Source organism: Ursus maritimus, unplaced genomic scaffold, assembly GCF_017311325.1.
Source record: "Ursus maritimus isolate PB19 unplaced genomic scaffold, ASM1731132v1 scaffold_10, whole genome shotgun sequence".
In the NCBI taxonomy this organism is placed as follows: Eukaryota; Metazoa; Chordata; class Mammalia; order Carnivora; family Ursidae; genus Ursus; species Ursus maritimus.
In genome coordinates this window covers 77,733,242-77,749,909 of record NW_024423344.1, presented here as the reverse complement: position 1 = coordinate 77,749,909, position 16,668 = coordinate 77,733,242, and positions in this window count along the sequence as shown.

Sequence of the window (16,668 nt, the reverse complement as noted above, 5' to 3'; positions counted from 1 at the left end):
GTTTAAGCTCTGTAGAACATACAATCCCACGGAGATCGCAGCGGAGGAACTTGTGCACGCAGGTGTTCACCGTGATAAGGTACGTCGCCCTTTATCTGAGTACTCGCAGGCAAATATTAACACAGCCATGAATTAAGCTTTTAATCCCTTTTATTATAAATTGAATATCTTTATTTTAACAAACATCAACAATGCGCATTATTGTGGTCCCCACTATTCATTACTATTCCCCACAGCGCACCGTTACATGATCCGTCACAGTACACGTGTTCCTGGAGCGGCAGGCATCTGCACGAGCCTCCACACTTTCCCTCCTTCCTCCTTCCTTGAACAAAGATGCGCTCCGTGTCGGGAAGGAGGGCCTGGCTCCGTCGGCGTGCGGGAAGGCTAGGAACGGGCTTCATGTTGGAAATGTTTGCTAGAAACCCAGTTTTCTTCCTCTGAAATATTGAAGGGAGTCTGCCTGAGATCAGAACAGTGCACCTAAGGGGTTGGTGGGGACCAGAGGCCGGGTCGGGCCCAGTGGGGGTCCAGCCTCCGTCCCACTTGCCACGACACGCGGTCGCAGTCTAGGCTCACACAGGACGGGAGAGCCTCAGGCGGTCACCAGAGGCACACAACTTACTCATCACGTCAGTGCAGCGCGTGTTCCAGGAGCTTCTATGCACACATGGCCCAGGCCAGGCCTGCAAGATGTAGGGTGCGGCAGGGGGGCCTCCGACTTCAGCAGAGCCAGCAGCATGAACCCAAACAGGACAAAGGCAGAACGTGCCTGAGCGCCTCACGGAGGCGCGAGAAATCAAGGAGGGTCACCGATCGTGGGACCGAGGCAGGTTATGGGGCACAGACAAAGGCATCGCAGATCCGGAAAACACGCGCGCACACACACGGTGGGAGGCACGTCAAAGGATGCAGCAGTCACAGTGTGTTCGTCCCACACGTGACTTTGTAGGTCGTGATCCTTGACAGGCGAGGAAAGCAGGCCTGCCACAGTCAGCAGCCCTGCTGGGAGCACGGCGGGTCTGCGACGCCCTCCCAACCTCACAGAGTCGGTTCCCAGCAAACCATGCCAACTCCCCCCACCATGATCGTCACGTGTGATGTTTTCATCCTCGAGTCCAAGCACAGTTCTACTCCCAACCCCCCCACACGCACAGGCATGCACACGTCCACAGCCCGAGGTTTCACGGAAAGCAAAGTTGTCAGAAAGAGCACATGATTTTGTCTCATGTGGCATTACGGCTGCTGGTCACTCCCTGCCACCCCGACCACGGAGGTGACACGGGGCTGGGAAGGGAACCCCGAGGAGTAGAGCGGATGCTCCTACGAGCGCCAGCAGTGGTGCCTTACAGGCGCGTCCGCCACAGAAGCGAGCAGCACATTCTGGGTACGCTGCTGTTGTGGGGATGGGGGGACGAGGGAAGCAGGCTGCTGAGGCGGCTCCTCGGGGGCGGCGTGGGGGCTGCCTCGTCACTAAAACACTGTGCGCTGCAATTTTAGAGAGTCTTAAAAATACAGTTCCGGATGTCTCCACGTCCCCTACAGTGGAGGATGGACAAGTCAACAGACAGACAGATGTCCATGATACAGCGGCTACAAATCCAGGAGCTTGGAAGGAGCCACAGGTAAACAAAGACATCAGACAGCTGCCTGAGCGCATCGGCGCGATGTCGCCTCTGGACAAGCCCCCATCTCTGTCCTGGCCTCCATTAGAATTATATTTTTGTTCCCTGTATCTTTAGGGGTATTACTTCTCCAGTTAATATCGCTCAGAAAGCTTCACGGTTGCTGGAGGAAACTGAGAGGAGATCCAGTTTCACCTGTAAAAAAACTAATGCTGATGGTGTAAACGGTCGAGCCGAAGGAGGCCAGGAAATGCCTGCAGGGTTAGAAGACACGCATCTGGTTTAGACAATTCAGAGTAACCTTCCATGTCCCCCAAAAGCCTTCTGATTGTTCATTCTTTCACAAGCTACCTACTGAAGTAATCTTCCCAGCTTTACATGTGGCACTGTTATTTGCTCCAAGAAGTGTTTGCCTGACGCCCTGAAGGCAATCCTCCCGACAATCCTCATGGCTCCGCGGTCACTGAGAGCCTAACACTGCCACCACAATGTCCTCCCCGCCATGCTGGGGCTGCGGCCGCCACGCCTGGGAGAACAGAGCCCACGTCGTGGGCAGGCGCAGCCACAGGCTTCAGGACGGGAAACTGCCCCACTGCGGGTCTGGGGGGTCAAAGGCTGGGGTCGCCCGTGAGCCACAGGGAGTGACATGTGCCCTCAGACGAGGATGCCTTCCCGGGGACGCCTCACTCCTTGCGGCAAGTGACAACGCATCCTCAGCGGGACCAGGGAAATCGTGCTGCCGAGTCTACTAAAAGCTGTGATTTTATGGGCACTTCATAAGCTTAGGTTTGCAAAGCTCACTTCTCGAAAGGCCCTTATTTTGAGAACTTTGTCCGAATCAGGAGAAGCAGGAACAGTAGGGTCTCGAAAATGACTCTTCACCTGAGCCACCTAGTTTCAGGCCTGGCAAATCTCTCTGCGCATTTGTCTCCCACCCCATATTTTATTTCTTTTTCTTGAAAAAAAAAAAAAGGCGAATTTCTGTGTTAAATGTATGCCTTATACTTTACTAATTAGCTCTATCTTAAAATGAACACATATATAAATTTTTAAAATTACGAGCCTTAGGTACAACTAGAAAAACTAACTTTCATTCACCAATTAAATTATTAATAACAAATACCTGCTCTTGCCTTGAATCTGTCCTTTGGCGTTGTAACAACAAAATCACTATGCGTTCTTCTCCTGGAATCAGAGCACATTGGTCCAAAAATACTTGGCATCAAGACTTTCTTGTGTTTCTAATTTAACTTTCTAACTTCATAGATACGAATGCTATGTATTCACGTTGGCTACGGCATTTCATATCAAACAACCGTTTCCGTTATTTTCCTTCATGCTCTACTACTAAAGTAATTTCTTGAAAATGCCAGGTACCTTTTCTTGTAAAAGTTCCATTTTTTCCACTTCTTTGGGGCAGAAATTGAAAGGAAAACTGAAGTGTTCTGGAGCAATCTGACGCTGGCGGTCCATGTAATTCCTTAACAGTTCCACGATTCCAAGCTCCCGCTCCTCCGATGACCAAAACACCCCAGATGCAGACAGTCTCACTGAAAACTCACCACAACTCATTCTCTGAATAATAACTCCCTTCTCATACAAATCTTACAGCCACCAAGGTCCCCACTTAGGCTGAGACGAGGGTCTCCGTCAGGATGGGCTGCTCCCTGTTGCCCGGAGCCCTTCAGGAGGAACGGGGCTGAGAGCCCCAGCTGCAGAATCTCCCACCCATCCTTGCAGACGGATCAAACACTTCGAAAAGCAGCAACGGTAGTGAAGAAAATGTCGTCAGCATTGACGGCTCCAGTGACATATCACAGACTTTGAGAGATATGGCCGAACAATACAACTGGTCAAACTGCATGAAAATTCAGAACTTGGGCGGCCAGTTGGCCTCTACAAGAGAGCAGTTTGCTGCAGGAGCTAGAAAGATTTGAGGCCATCTCCCCTCTGTGCCCTGCTCTGCAGGAACCAAAACTGCAGGTGGGGGGGAGACAGAGGGACCGGCAGGCTCACCCGAGCCTCCTGCCTCCCCCAGGTAAGCGTGCTTCCCGCCCAGGAGGCAGGCTGGGACAAGCCCCACATCCGGGGAGAGCGACTATTACCCCAACAAAGCAGGACTAACAGCAGCAATTGGGGGACCTAACATCTGGGAGTATCCTGTGGAGAGGCTGGACATAGCCCCAGCCTGGAGGACTCACCCCAGGACAGACGGCTCGATGCCATCAGGGACACCAGGCTTCGGGCCACAGGGTGGGGACGGTGTCAGTCGGGGAAGAAGTTGGGGACATGGATGATGGTGATGGCCACACCACCACGTGAATGTGGTGAATGTCACTGACCTGGACATTTACAATATGGTGAAAATTGTACATTTTATTCACATGTATTTTACCACAGGTTTTTTAAATGATTAGAAAAATTAAAGCAGCAGTGGTGCTCGGACATGAGTTTCAAATGTAGCCTTAAGGTGCCGCTAATTTCCTTGGGCTCCAGACCGTCTCCTGCAAAAGGAGGATCTGAGGTTTTATATGGATCTTAAAGCAGCAAAGCCTATCTTCCTGGAAAATCTGACACACGAACCCAAAATCAGGCTGCTGTTGTCTTTGCTCTGTACCAAGAATAGTTTCTATGGATCAAAGTAGCACAAACGGACCGAGTCGGGGCTTCTCTGGTCCAGCTGGGCCCCTCGACACAGCCCAGGAGACCTACCGGCGCGGTTTACAGACCCCATCAGTCGCTCCCCTCAACTTCTGAACACACACGACTCGTGATTTACTGCACTCGAGAGACGGGATCCCTCAACGGGAAGGTACACTCCTGATCCGACAGCACCCGACACCACGCGCTGAGCCCCGGGCTGCTCCAGAGCGCATGGCAGGACCGCAGCAGTGAAGCCCGTGGCCACCTGTGCGTAGTTACGCTGCGGACCACCAAGGACCCCCGGCCCCTGGCTCTCCGGGCGTATGATGGACGTGCCCTTCCTGACCCCCCATGTTTCAGCCAATGGGCTGTGAGCGGAAACGCTGTCAACTCCGGCCCAAAGCACTGAGCTGCTGGAGGAAGGCCTCCCACGGCTGCCGCTCTCCCTTCTACCAGAGCCGACAACTCCCGAGGGTGCATCCTGGAGGGAGAGAGACGCGGGGCAAGATCCCAGCTGCACCCTGAGGAGCCTCTGCTGTTTCCAGCCGCTGAGCTCTGGGTGCAGTTGGTTTCCTTCACGAAACTTAGATTGTCCTGACTAGCACCTTACGCCCAGTGCCCGGTACCTAGCACTCACCCTGAGACTGGCCAAGTGAATACATCTCACACACGCACACACACACACACACACACACACACAAGCACACACTATAATAAATTCTGTGACAAGCTCGTCCAAACGTCCCTGATGAGCATGTTATCACTGAGCATGAGGCATCTGTTAGCCACTCTTCGAAGCATCTGTCCCCAGAGTCGAGCTACTCTGTCCCACTCCCTGTCCCCGTGGTTAGCCTACGACTGGGGAGGACCGCCTGACATCCTCGCCTGTGTCAAAAGTCTGGGAAAGAAGACCAGAAACCAAGGGCACTCGGGTAGGTAGTAGTCTGGCTCAGAGAAGACGGTGACAGGCATCAGCTTCGATGTAAGGAGCAAGAGTCCGAGACTGTTCTGGGACCCAAAGGACAGGAGCTGATCTGGTAGCCTGTAAAGATACTCTTGTTAATCAGAGACTTCCTTGTGGCTGAATCTGTTATTATTTAGTGTTAGTGTCCAAACCGGTGAAGGGGAAGGAGGACGGTTGCCATGGGTGGCTTCTGCACAGTCAGAACACAGCCCAACAGTTTCTAGAAATTGCTGCCTGCGCAACGAAAGGAATGGTTAGCCCCACACCGGCTCCTGAGGTAGTCAGCCAAATGCGGCAGAGACCGGATGAAGGCATTCTATGCCGTGCCTGTGCGTGGGCTCGGCTTAGGAAAATGAAGACGAACAGCCCTGCGATTACGGGCTCAGGCTGCTCTCTGCAGCATTCCCTCGTGGAACAGAATTAATTAGAACTCACCAGCTAAATAAACCACCGCAGGAAGATGGTCTCCCTCCATAATTGAATTGTGAACTCTGATGCTTATGAATTCAACTGTCTTAAATTAATGAGCCCTGCCTGGTGGGATCCAGGCCTTTTGTAACATGGAAATCGTACCCCCTCCTCAGCGTAGGCCTTTCTTGAAACCGGTCCTACTGCTCACTGCAGTGGCCATCTACTTTTCTAAGAATTAAGTCTGCGTCTCGGGACAACAATATACGTAAAGAACATGCAAGCTTCTGTCAGATAGATGACTGTCGTGTTATCGTGTTCTTAACCATCTTGTAGGACTCCGACGGGAATAAAACAAACACGGTTACAGCGTTTGTTGGTTCATCCTTAACCTTTGCATATGTGAGAGTAATCCAACCTGGGCGTAAACTATATGTGCTCCATTAAAAAACGCTAGTGGTTAACACTCAAAACCTGCTCCTTAATACTATCTCAAGTGTCAGCAGGGCAGCAAAATCCCTCTGTTCAGTCCCATCATAAGTTCTGGTAGGGTAAACACAAGCATGCTTGTCACCTCATCTATCTGGGGATGAGTTCCCACTCCGTCCGCTGGAAAACTGAAAAGCAAGGATTTCCATTGCAGATGGCACTGTTTTATCATCACTAACAGGGACTCGCTATTCTAAAATTAAGCTCCACTAATCACCATTATTCAGCTGGTTCATGAGGAAGGAAGGACCTCAGGCAGCGAACTAATTACGTGACTCTGCTACGACGGACGCACTTTACAGCCAGTATCTTGGGAAGTTCCGAAGCATATGACTTTGCTTAAGTTGCTATACAGGTCACTTACTTACTCTTTTTTCCTAATGGTGGAAGGGAGCACCCCCTATAAAAGTTTTTTGGTTTTTTTTCCCCTAGGCTAAAATAATTGCAACCATGCTGAACTGCATTTGAATTTCAAAGCCTCAATCAACAATTAGTAGGCAACAGAGCCCCCTACAAACAGAGACACACCTCAGACGCAACCCCATGGCCTCCGTGGGCAGCTTGTCCTGCTCTCCCGCCCCAAATCCACCTTTTATCCAGAGACTAGACAGGGGACGGATGAGGAGAGGAAGTACAGAGACTGCGCGTGCAGAGGAAAGGAGCCTAACCTTTGGCGGAGCTCCCTAACATGTCTGGGCTCTTCCCCAGGAGGTCTGAGAGACTCCTCTGAGAGCGGGGCAGACAGTCCCACACACCCTACTTGGGGGTGTCCAAAATGCTTCTGCACCCGACGCCCCTGGTTGTGATGGGGACGTGCTGGCCAGAATCTCAGACCCCAGACCTGGTGTGGGAGCCCTGCCTGCTGGGCCTCGAGGGCCAAGAGACCCGCATTCTCTACATTCGGGATGAAAGTTCTGTCATACACTAAATGCCTTCCTGCTAAGTGTGCCGTGAGGACTCGTGACAGTATGTGTAAAGGGCTCACGGCATATGCAAGAGGCAGGTTACCTCACGAGTGGGGCAGACGCTGTGACCCCACCAGCTCCACCTCAGAAGTGAGGGGCCTGCTCTCCAGACACAGCAAGTGCTGCTAGCAGCGGGCCCTCAGCTGCCAGCCCTTCTTGGGAGCTGCCTTTTCTGGAGAGAGCCGCCTGGCCCTGGCTCACCCCTCTGGATGCAGCCCACATCAAAGGTGGCCCACACAGGCTAGAAAGGGTCGGCCCTCTTAACCAACTCAGGAAGGCTTGAAAGACCACGCAAGTTCAGACCATGGCCTTTGTTGAGACCTCTCAACCTTTGTTGAGACCACGGCCAGCCCGATCTCTCCTGGGTTCCCACTTCCTTCCTTCCCGTCTTCAGCTGAGGGCCCCCAGAACTCTCCCAAACAAATGTCCTGCACACTGCCAGGGAACCCAGCCTTCAACAATCAATCCATGCTCCGACTCGAAGAACACCTGCTCCATGGGTATTTCTACTGAATCATTCCACATGCCTAACTCCTGAACCCACAGCACTTCCCAGCAGCAGACAGCCAAGAAAACACTCTAAAGAGGACCCCCTAAATCCATCTCTCCTCTACACAACCAGAGCCTTGAAACTTGTGCCGAGGTCTCGTGGCAGGGTAGGACACATTCTCCTGCAGCTTTTGTGGAGAACCTTCACCCTCGTGTGCTCCCTTTAATCCTCTATAGAAGGGATGCCACCTCACTTAAGCCTACTCCCGCCAGGCCCCTCATCTTCTCTGAAGGACTCAGGCACCCCATCTACTCTGGGATCATGCAGTCTGCAGGACGCACACAGGTGGTCTCGGCAACGCATGGTGCACGAGTAACAAGACAAGAAAACGGAATGAGTGCATCAAACTCATGACTTCACTCATACTACTGCTTGGTCAAAAGCTAAAATAGTAATCTAAGTTTTTAAACAGAAATTAAGTTGAGGAAAATGCTAATTATACACTCGTGACACTCAGCAAAAACACTGGGAAGGTGGTAGAGAAACGAAGACGTTTGAGGAAGCGGCTGGTGCCAGCTGTCCATTTGCAAACACTAAGTAGCTTCAAGGCAGGCTCTGCTCAGGTGGGAAACCCACCCAACCCTGCATGTGCAAATCAGTGCCACCAGGTGTCTGTCAACATTTCATGGAGAGAAAGGAAGGCTGCTGAAGGATGTGTTCATCCAGTGCTCTGCTCGGGGTCAGCCAGACCAAAAGCAAGTCTAGAATTATTTTGGGATCCCCTTTATGACTTTTATTTAAAGTACTGGATTTAGGTTTACCAAGGGCCTGTATTAAGGGCGCCGTAAGAAACAGCTGATGAAAGCTGTCCTCACAGCTACTATTAGCACGGCATTCAGCACTCTAGACGGCCCATTCTTCTGTGAGGACCCACAGGAGAATCTTCTCTTAAGACTTAATACCAGGGATGACGGGGTGCCTGGGTGCTCAGTCGGTTAAGCATCTGACTCTTGGTTTTGGCTCAGGTCATGATCTCAGGGTCGTGGGATCGAGCTCCATGTTAGCTCCATGCTGGGCATGGATTCTGCTTGAGATTCTCTCCCTCTCTTAAAAAAAAAAAAAGACATTCTAGGGATGAAGTCCTACTAAGTGCTAGTTACACGTGTATTTGTTGTATGCTTCTAGACGGTATGTGTCTAGAGTCCATATTTGGATTAAACCCCTTAGAGTATAGCACGGCATTTTGTATCAGCAGGTATACAATACGAATTTAAGTAAATGATAAAAAACATTTTTAAAAAATAAACAGAGAACTTAAATAAGAACTGAGTAATAAGAACAACTAGGCGCGAGTTAACGAGCATCCTGTGATCTAATGAAGATCCAGAACAGGGAGAGGCAAGAGGCTCATCAAGTGTGGGGACGGTTTCCATGAGGGAGCAGGACGGGTGACGCCCAGAGGCACTGGAGTGGGGAACTGAGTCCCTGCACACGTGAGTTCCACTGGGACATGTTAGTTACATGTACAAATGCACTGTAACTCACAGTTTGTCACCAAAACATAATGCCACTCAAGGTCCTGGTCCTCATCCTACATAATTGTGTGACCCTAGACAAGTCCTAGTCTCGTCTGTCTTAGCTGGGGCTGCTGTGACGAAGGACCACAGACTGGGCAGCTCAAGTCACAGACGTCTGTTTCCCACTAATCTGGAAGTCCACAATGAGAGCGCCTGCATGATCGAGCTCCGTGGAGGTCTCTTTTCCTGGTCCTGTCTTCCCAGACGGTCATCTCACTGGTCATCACTGGGCCCAGGGAGGGAGGGAGAGGCTCGCTCTCTCAGAAGGGCGCTAATCCCATCTTGGGGGCTCCGCCCTCAAGACCTAATCACCTCCCAGAGGCCCCACCTCCTCACGGCACCACCTTGGGGGGACACAATACTCGGCCTCCAGCAGACTCACTCTGCGAGCAGCTACTCCGGACACGGGCTCGCCCCGGAGGAACAGTCGGAGGAACTGTGTGTAGTGAAAGGCATGCAGCATCTCTGGCTCAGGGGAAGAAATTCTGATGCAAACTCCTACTTCAAAATCAAGTCTCCATGACAAGATCTTCCCAGCCACAAAGGAGACCTCCCAGATGGGGGTGAAGCTTGCTCCCGCACAGGTCCCAGTCCCCAGCCAGGGAGACCAGATGCAGCGGATAAAACCCAGGACACCTGGGTAATTCTGGATGTCAGATAAACAAATAACAATGTCCCCACGGGACACTCGTGGACTGAAGAATTCTTTCTTGTTCATTTGAAATCCAAATCTAACCGTGTATCCCGGAGGTTAACCCTACACCCAACATCCGATGCGACATGGTAAATACCGCTTTCCAGAGCCCACGCAGCCCGTATGTATCACGCAAACTTCCTGCCGAGGGCACTTTTCCTCCAACAACAGGGCCCAGAAATAAGCCATCCACAAGGCTTACTCCAAAAAGGGAAAAAAGTAGGGGCTTCGGGCTATGCTCATGTTAAACCTACAACTGTGCCATCAGCAAATTAAAATCAATTGAAATCAATTTAGCCGAGATAAAGTCTCCCTCCCGGGCTGAGGCTCATCTGCTGTGCTAACAGCTCCCAGCGATGACACAGGTGCTTGTAAATTAATTAGCCTGCTGAAACACACCTTAAATGAATCTCCCAGAACTCCCTGGCAGGGAGCCATCCTGGTCCCACGAGCTGATCAGCGTCTGTAAATATTGAGATTTGATAAAGTAAGCGCCGCTCTGGCAGCAGATGGCTGGGATGATCTGCTGACACTGCCAGCGACGACTCACTGTGAAGACTGCACTCCGCAGGCCTCCTCTGGGAGCCGCTGGAGGACCCTGGCCCCTCTGCAGCTATTTGCCTCCTAATTGAAAATCCTTATTCCCAGATGGAGCCAAACACGCTGCTCCAGGCATGGCTCTGCGCTGCTTGACTGTTGATACACGGGTAATTGCTTTCAGTAATGCAGGTTAAATGTGACATTTAGTGCTTAATAAAAATTACCAAGGCCAAAGCCGTTTATCATTCTTACACTTTGGGTTGTCACTTCTAAGGGGATTCTCAAAATTCATTTGAATTCTTGAGAAGGAGACAGCAACTCGAATGCAAAGTCACTGCCAAGATATCTTGATTTGTTAGGGATCCCGTCCCTCGTTCCTCCCTTTCCTTCTTCCCTCCTCCCTTCCTTCCTTCTCTCCCTTCCTCCCTGGTACTTTTAAAAGATTTGTTAACAAAAAACATTCCAAATTTACCTATCGAGCTCTGCGCCTCTCCTCCTTTGTACTTAGCGTGTCGGTAAGTAAAATACCATCAGCTGCTGTTGGGTACACAGCCCCGAAAGCAGGTGCCCCTCTGCACCTTGGGCGCGGGCCGTGGCGCTCAAAGTCACTGCCTCTGAGCAGCATAAAGAACAAGACCTGGAGGGAGAAGACCGTGTTGGCCCCAGCTGATACCAACCACAAACGGTTTTAAACAGAGAAAGAGAACCCATTACTTAGATCACTAGCTTGGGGGGTCCTCACCATAATTATTTCTCACTAACAATGGAAACAATTTCAGAACTGGCCTTTGGGGAAGCCACCTTCCAGAAATAAAGGGGCCCTAGAAAAGAACTCCCCTGAGCTCATACAGCCTTTCCCAGCAGACCTGCTTCCAGAACATGCTGGAGATGCTGACAGGCAGCAAAAATCACAGAGCTTTCGGCTTCCTATTGGTAGAAATCCTAGAAGAAACAGCTACGCTGAATCTCCCATTTATCTGGTCATGATGAGTTTCCAATCTCCTCCATTCCGCCCCCCAAAGAGTCCATCACATTTAAGTCTGGCCCCTATGATCGGATTAGTGCTCTTATAAAGGAGACCCCCGAAGGCCCCCTCACCCCTTCCACCATCACAGCAAGGACACAGCAAGGAGCCGCTGTCTGCAAACCCGGAAGAGCCCCCCCAACCCCTTCAGAACCTGACCACGCCAGCTCCCTGACCTCAGACTGTGAGAAACATATTTCTGCAGTTCAAGCTGCCCAGCCCGTGGTGTGTCGTCACAGGGCCCGATGGACAAACGCATCAAGGACAACTAGTTTTGTGCTGGTACCTTTGTCACTCCTGACATGCCTGGGAAGGATGTGGCAGGAAGCAAAGCAGGTCTGGAAACCACATCTCAGTAAATCTGGGAGTTCGGCAATGCAGTTAACATTTGTTTTATTTTTCAAGCAACATTAATTTTCCACTTGGATTAAAAGGAAAAAGGACACAGGTCCATTAGAGCAAATGAGGAAAGTTCAAAAAAGCACAAAGAGGAAATAAAAGTATTCAAAATTTCATCGTCTGCATATAACGTAAGCTCTTTCTCCAGGTAAGCAGCTGGAGAGAAAGGTGACTGTGGGGTACCGCACTGACGGTTCACTCCGGCTTCGAGTCATCAATGCTGCTCTTGGCTTCTCCTTGACATTTGTGGGGCACGTTTTGCCATGCCTTTTTACATTCTAAACAATAATTTCTAAAGGCTGAACAGCATAACACTTCGTGGATGTCATAGTTTACATGTTTTAAAGTAAACATTTTGGCTTTTAATAATTGTTAACAATGATAAATGACACCGTGACTATATTACTATATGAATACTGTGAATATTTTTTATTCTCCTCTTACAATAAATTCCATAATAAGAAATTGCTAGGTCAAAAGGTAACACATTTATACTTTATAAAAGTCTTAGGGTCAGACTACACCAAAATATTCATAACAGCCTTCAGTCCTACCATCATGCTGTGTCCGCCTCTTCTCCTTCTCAGCACTAGGAATGTTCATGCTCTTTCTTTGCCAGTTTAATAGATAAAATGACACTTCATTGTAACTAGCATTTCATTAACTGCTAGAAAAGTTGAACATTATAAGGGAGTTACCAGCCATTTGTATTTCTGCTTTTCCACATTGCCTTTGAGTTTTCCACCAGATTGTGTGTCTTCACTGTCTTGCCTTGTAATCCCTCTATGCAGTGGGTAAAATATGCCACAGCTTTATATTTGTTGCAAATATTTCACCTGGCTTGTCATTTTATGTTAATTTGTATATATTTTGAGGAGATACAGAAGTATTTCTTCTTTGTTGTTATTGCCAAATCTCTCCAACTTACTTAGCTCCCTTTAGTGTTAAAAAAGCCTCCACATCCTAAGATTATATAGTCATTTGTGTTTCCTTTTTCTTACTGAATGATTTGATTTTTTTCATTTTTTCATTTTTCATTTCCCGTTTTTTGTATATGATATATGAAGTTAGGTAATTAAGTTTTTTCCTCCAAATAGTTAACCAATTATTCCAATATTCCATATGGAATAATCCTCTTCTTCCTCACCAATTGAAATATTACATTTATCATCTACTAACCAGATACTGAAGTCCATTTGGGACTTCTCATTTTTGGCTTATTGATTTGTCCATCTGCTCTTACAGTAGCAAAATGCCATCTTAAGTGTTATAGCTTTATAATGTGTTTGAATATCTGATGTTGATGTTTCATGGGTTTTTATAAGTTTCTTTGGGTTTTTTTAAGATTTTATTTTTAATATAATCTCTACACCCAACATGGGGCTCAAACTTACAACCCCCAAGATCAAGAGTTGCATGCTTTACCATCTGAGCCACCCAGGCATCCCTTGGTGTTTGTTTTTTTAATTACCAGTTTATTACATATAAAATTTAAAATACTTTTTCATGTTCTAAGAAAAGATCCATTGCAGTTTTGTAGGAATTGTCTTAAACCTTTTCTTTTTTAAGATTTTTTTCTTTTTGAGGTCGGTAGGGAGGGAGAGAGCACAAGCAGGGGGAGCAGCAGAGGGAGAAGTAGATACCCGCCAAGCAGGAAGCATGACGCAGGGCTTGATCCCAGGACCCTGGGACTATGACCTGAGCCAAACAGAGACGCTTAACCAACTGAGCCAGCCAGGTGCCCCACCTTAAACCTCTTATAATTCACTTTGGGGAAGCATGATACCTTTACAGTATCGGGTTTTTCCAACTGGGGCAGGACATGCTCCTTCCATCACTGAAGTCTCTTTCTTTAATTCTGTCTTGCAGTAGTTATAGTTTTCTTTAGTTAGGTCCTATACAGTTCTTGTCATGTTAAATCTTAGGTAAACTTTTGCAGCTGTTGCTGTAGGAGTAGAATACCTTCCCAGTTACATTATCTGACTATCGTTGGTATATAAGAAAGCTCTCCATTTTGAACATTTAGTTTGTGACTAGCCACCTTACCCTACACTCTGTTATTATTCCAATAGTTTTTCCATTGATCTCAGGTTTTCCAGGTAATCTTAATCTGAAATGACATTATCTTCTCTATCCTGAAACCATTTGCTTCTTTCCTTTTTCTGTCCTATTTTATCGGCTGGAGCCTCTAGGACAAAGTCAAACATGCAGGTGCTAGTGGGCTGCACGTGTGTCCCCATGTCAAAGCAGTACCCCCATGATTTCAACAGGGATAAGATGCCGGCTGGGCTGTGAAAAGACAGACATCTTTCACGTTGACGAACGATCATTCCATTCCACTTCTGTATGTCTCCAAAATGCCTTCCATATTATCTCCACACCTCCCACCTCAACTGTTTCATAGAAAAATCCCAATATTCGATTTCTGACTCTACTCATCCACTTGTTAATTCACTTGTTCACTCACCAAGTATTCCATTTTCTTCATTTGGCTAAATCTTATTTATTGCAAAACAAAAACAAAAACCACATCAGCTCTATGCAAAAGAATGAAACTTGACCACTCTCTCACACCATACACAAAGATAAACTCCAAATGGACGAAAGACCTCGATGTGAGACAGGAATCCACCAAAATCCTAGAGGAGAACATAGGCAGCAACCTCTACGACATCGGCCACAGCAACCTTTTTCATGACACATCTCCAAAGGCAAGAGAAACAAAAGAAAAATTGAACTTGTGGGATTTCATCAAGATAAAAAGCCTCTGTACAGCCAAGGAAACAGTCAAAAAAACTAAGAGGCAGCCCACGGAATGGGAGAATATATTTGCAAATGACACTACAGATAAAAGACTGGTATCCAAGATCTACAAAGAACTTCTCAAACTCAACACACAAGAAACAAATAAACAAATCATAAAATGGGCAGAAGATATGAACACTTTTCCAATGAAGACATACAAATGGCTAACAGACACATGAAAAAATGTTCAAAATCATTAGCTGTCAGGGAAATTCAAATCAAAACCACACTGAGATACCACCTTAGGCCAGTTAGAATGGCAAAAATTGACAAGGCAAGAAACAACAATTGTTGGAGAGGATGTGGAGAAAGGGGATCCCTCCTACATTGTTGGTGGGAATGCAAGTTGGTACAGCCACTCTGGAAAACAGTGTGGAGGTCCCTTAAAAAGTTAAAAATTGAGCTACCCTATGATCCAGCCATTGCACTACTGGGTATTTACCCCAAAGATACAGACGTAGTGAAGAGAAGGGCCATATGCACCCCAATGTTCATAGCAGCTTTGTCCACAATTGCTAAATCATGGAAGGAGCCGAGATGCCCTTCAACAGATGACTGGATTAAGAGGTTGTGGTCCATATATACAATGGAATATTACTCAGCTATCAGAAAGAACGAGTTCTCAACATTTGCTGCAACATGGATGGCACTGGAGGAGATAATGCTAAGTGAAATAAGTCAAGCAGAGAAAGACAATTATCACATGGTTTCACTCATTTATGGAACATAAGAACTAGGAAGATCGGTAGGGGAAGAAAGGGATAAAGAAAGGGGGGGTAATCAGAAGGGGGAATGAACCACGACAGACTATGGACTCTGGGAAACAAACTGAGGGCTTCAGAGGGGAGGGGGGGTGGGGAATGGGATAGGCTGGTGATGGGTAGTAAGGAGGGCACGTATTGCATGATGCACTGGGTGTTATACGCAAGTAATGAATCATGGAACTTTACATCAAAAACCAAGGATGTACTGTATGGTGACTAACATAATTTAAAAAATATTATTATTATCATTATTTTGTAGTGAATTTTATTTTATTTTTTTAATAATAATATTTTTTATTATGTTAGTCACCATACAGTATTAAAAAAAAAAAAACAACCACATCAGCTCTAGATTCACCATTTTGCAGAAGCTTTCTCCACCCTGAGTCTGGGCTTCTCCGTGCTCCCAGGACGGCCTGTGCACACTCCTACAGCCCACCCACTGCTCTGTGTGCTGGCTCATCCCCAAAGATGGCCCATGGCCACGCCTCCTGGGCTGGACGCCCCCACACTGAATCTGGACTGGACCTGAGTCCCACGAACTAGAATGCTCTGGAATGACACTGTGCCAGGCTCAGGCCTAGCTACTAAGAGGACCAGCAGCTTCTGTGCCCTCTTCTTGGAACATGGTGTGTGGAAGTTCTGAACCACCATGTAAACAGTCAGTACTCCTACTGGAAAGACCAGAGAGACCACTCGGGCACCACATGAAGAGGGGAGGCCCCCGCATCCCAGCATCAATGTTTAGTCTGCAGATGACTCCAGCACCTTCTGACAGCAGCCATATGAATGGCTCTAGGATTCCCCCTCACCCCACCCCACTGAGCCCAGTCCACCTGCAGAACCATGAGAGGTAGCCGCTATTTGGGTTGGTTACACAGCAAGAAGTAACCAAACACTGTGCATCTCCTAGATCTACTCCCTTGTCTCCTCAAATAAGCTGAAAGCTCCTTGGAAACCTTAGCCAATTGGGCATCCCTGCGGCTGTATCCTGGATTCACAGACCTATGGGGCTGATACAGAGCACAGCCCAGTCAACCTAGAGCTATCTACTTAGAAGAAATGCTAAAATATGAGTTCATTTCATGATCTGTCAAATTAAAACCAGGCTCACAGTTGACATGAATCTTCAGATTTTTCAAAGATTCATTAAACCATTGATAATGGTTGTTTGTATTCAATTCTGTGACTTATTCCTACAACCTGCTTAGATCCTAAATTTTACCCAATATATAAACCTCATAACCAACTTGGCTTACAGACCATTGTAAAACTTAAGTG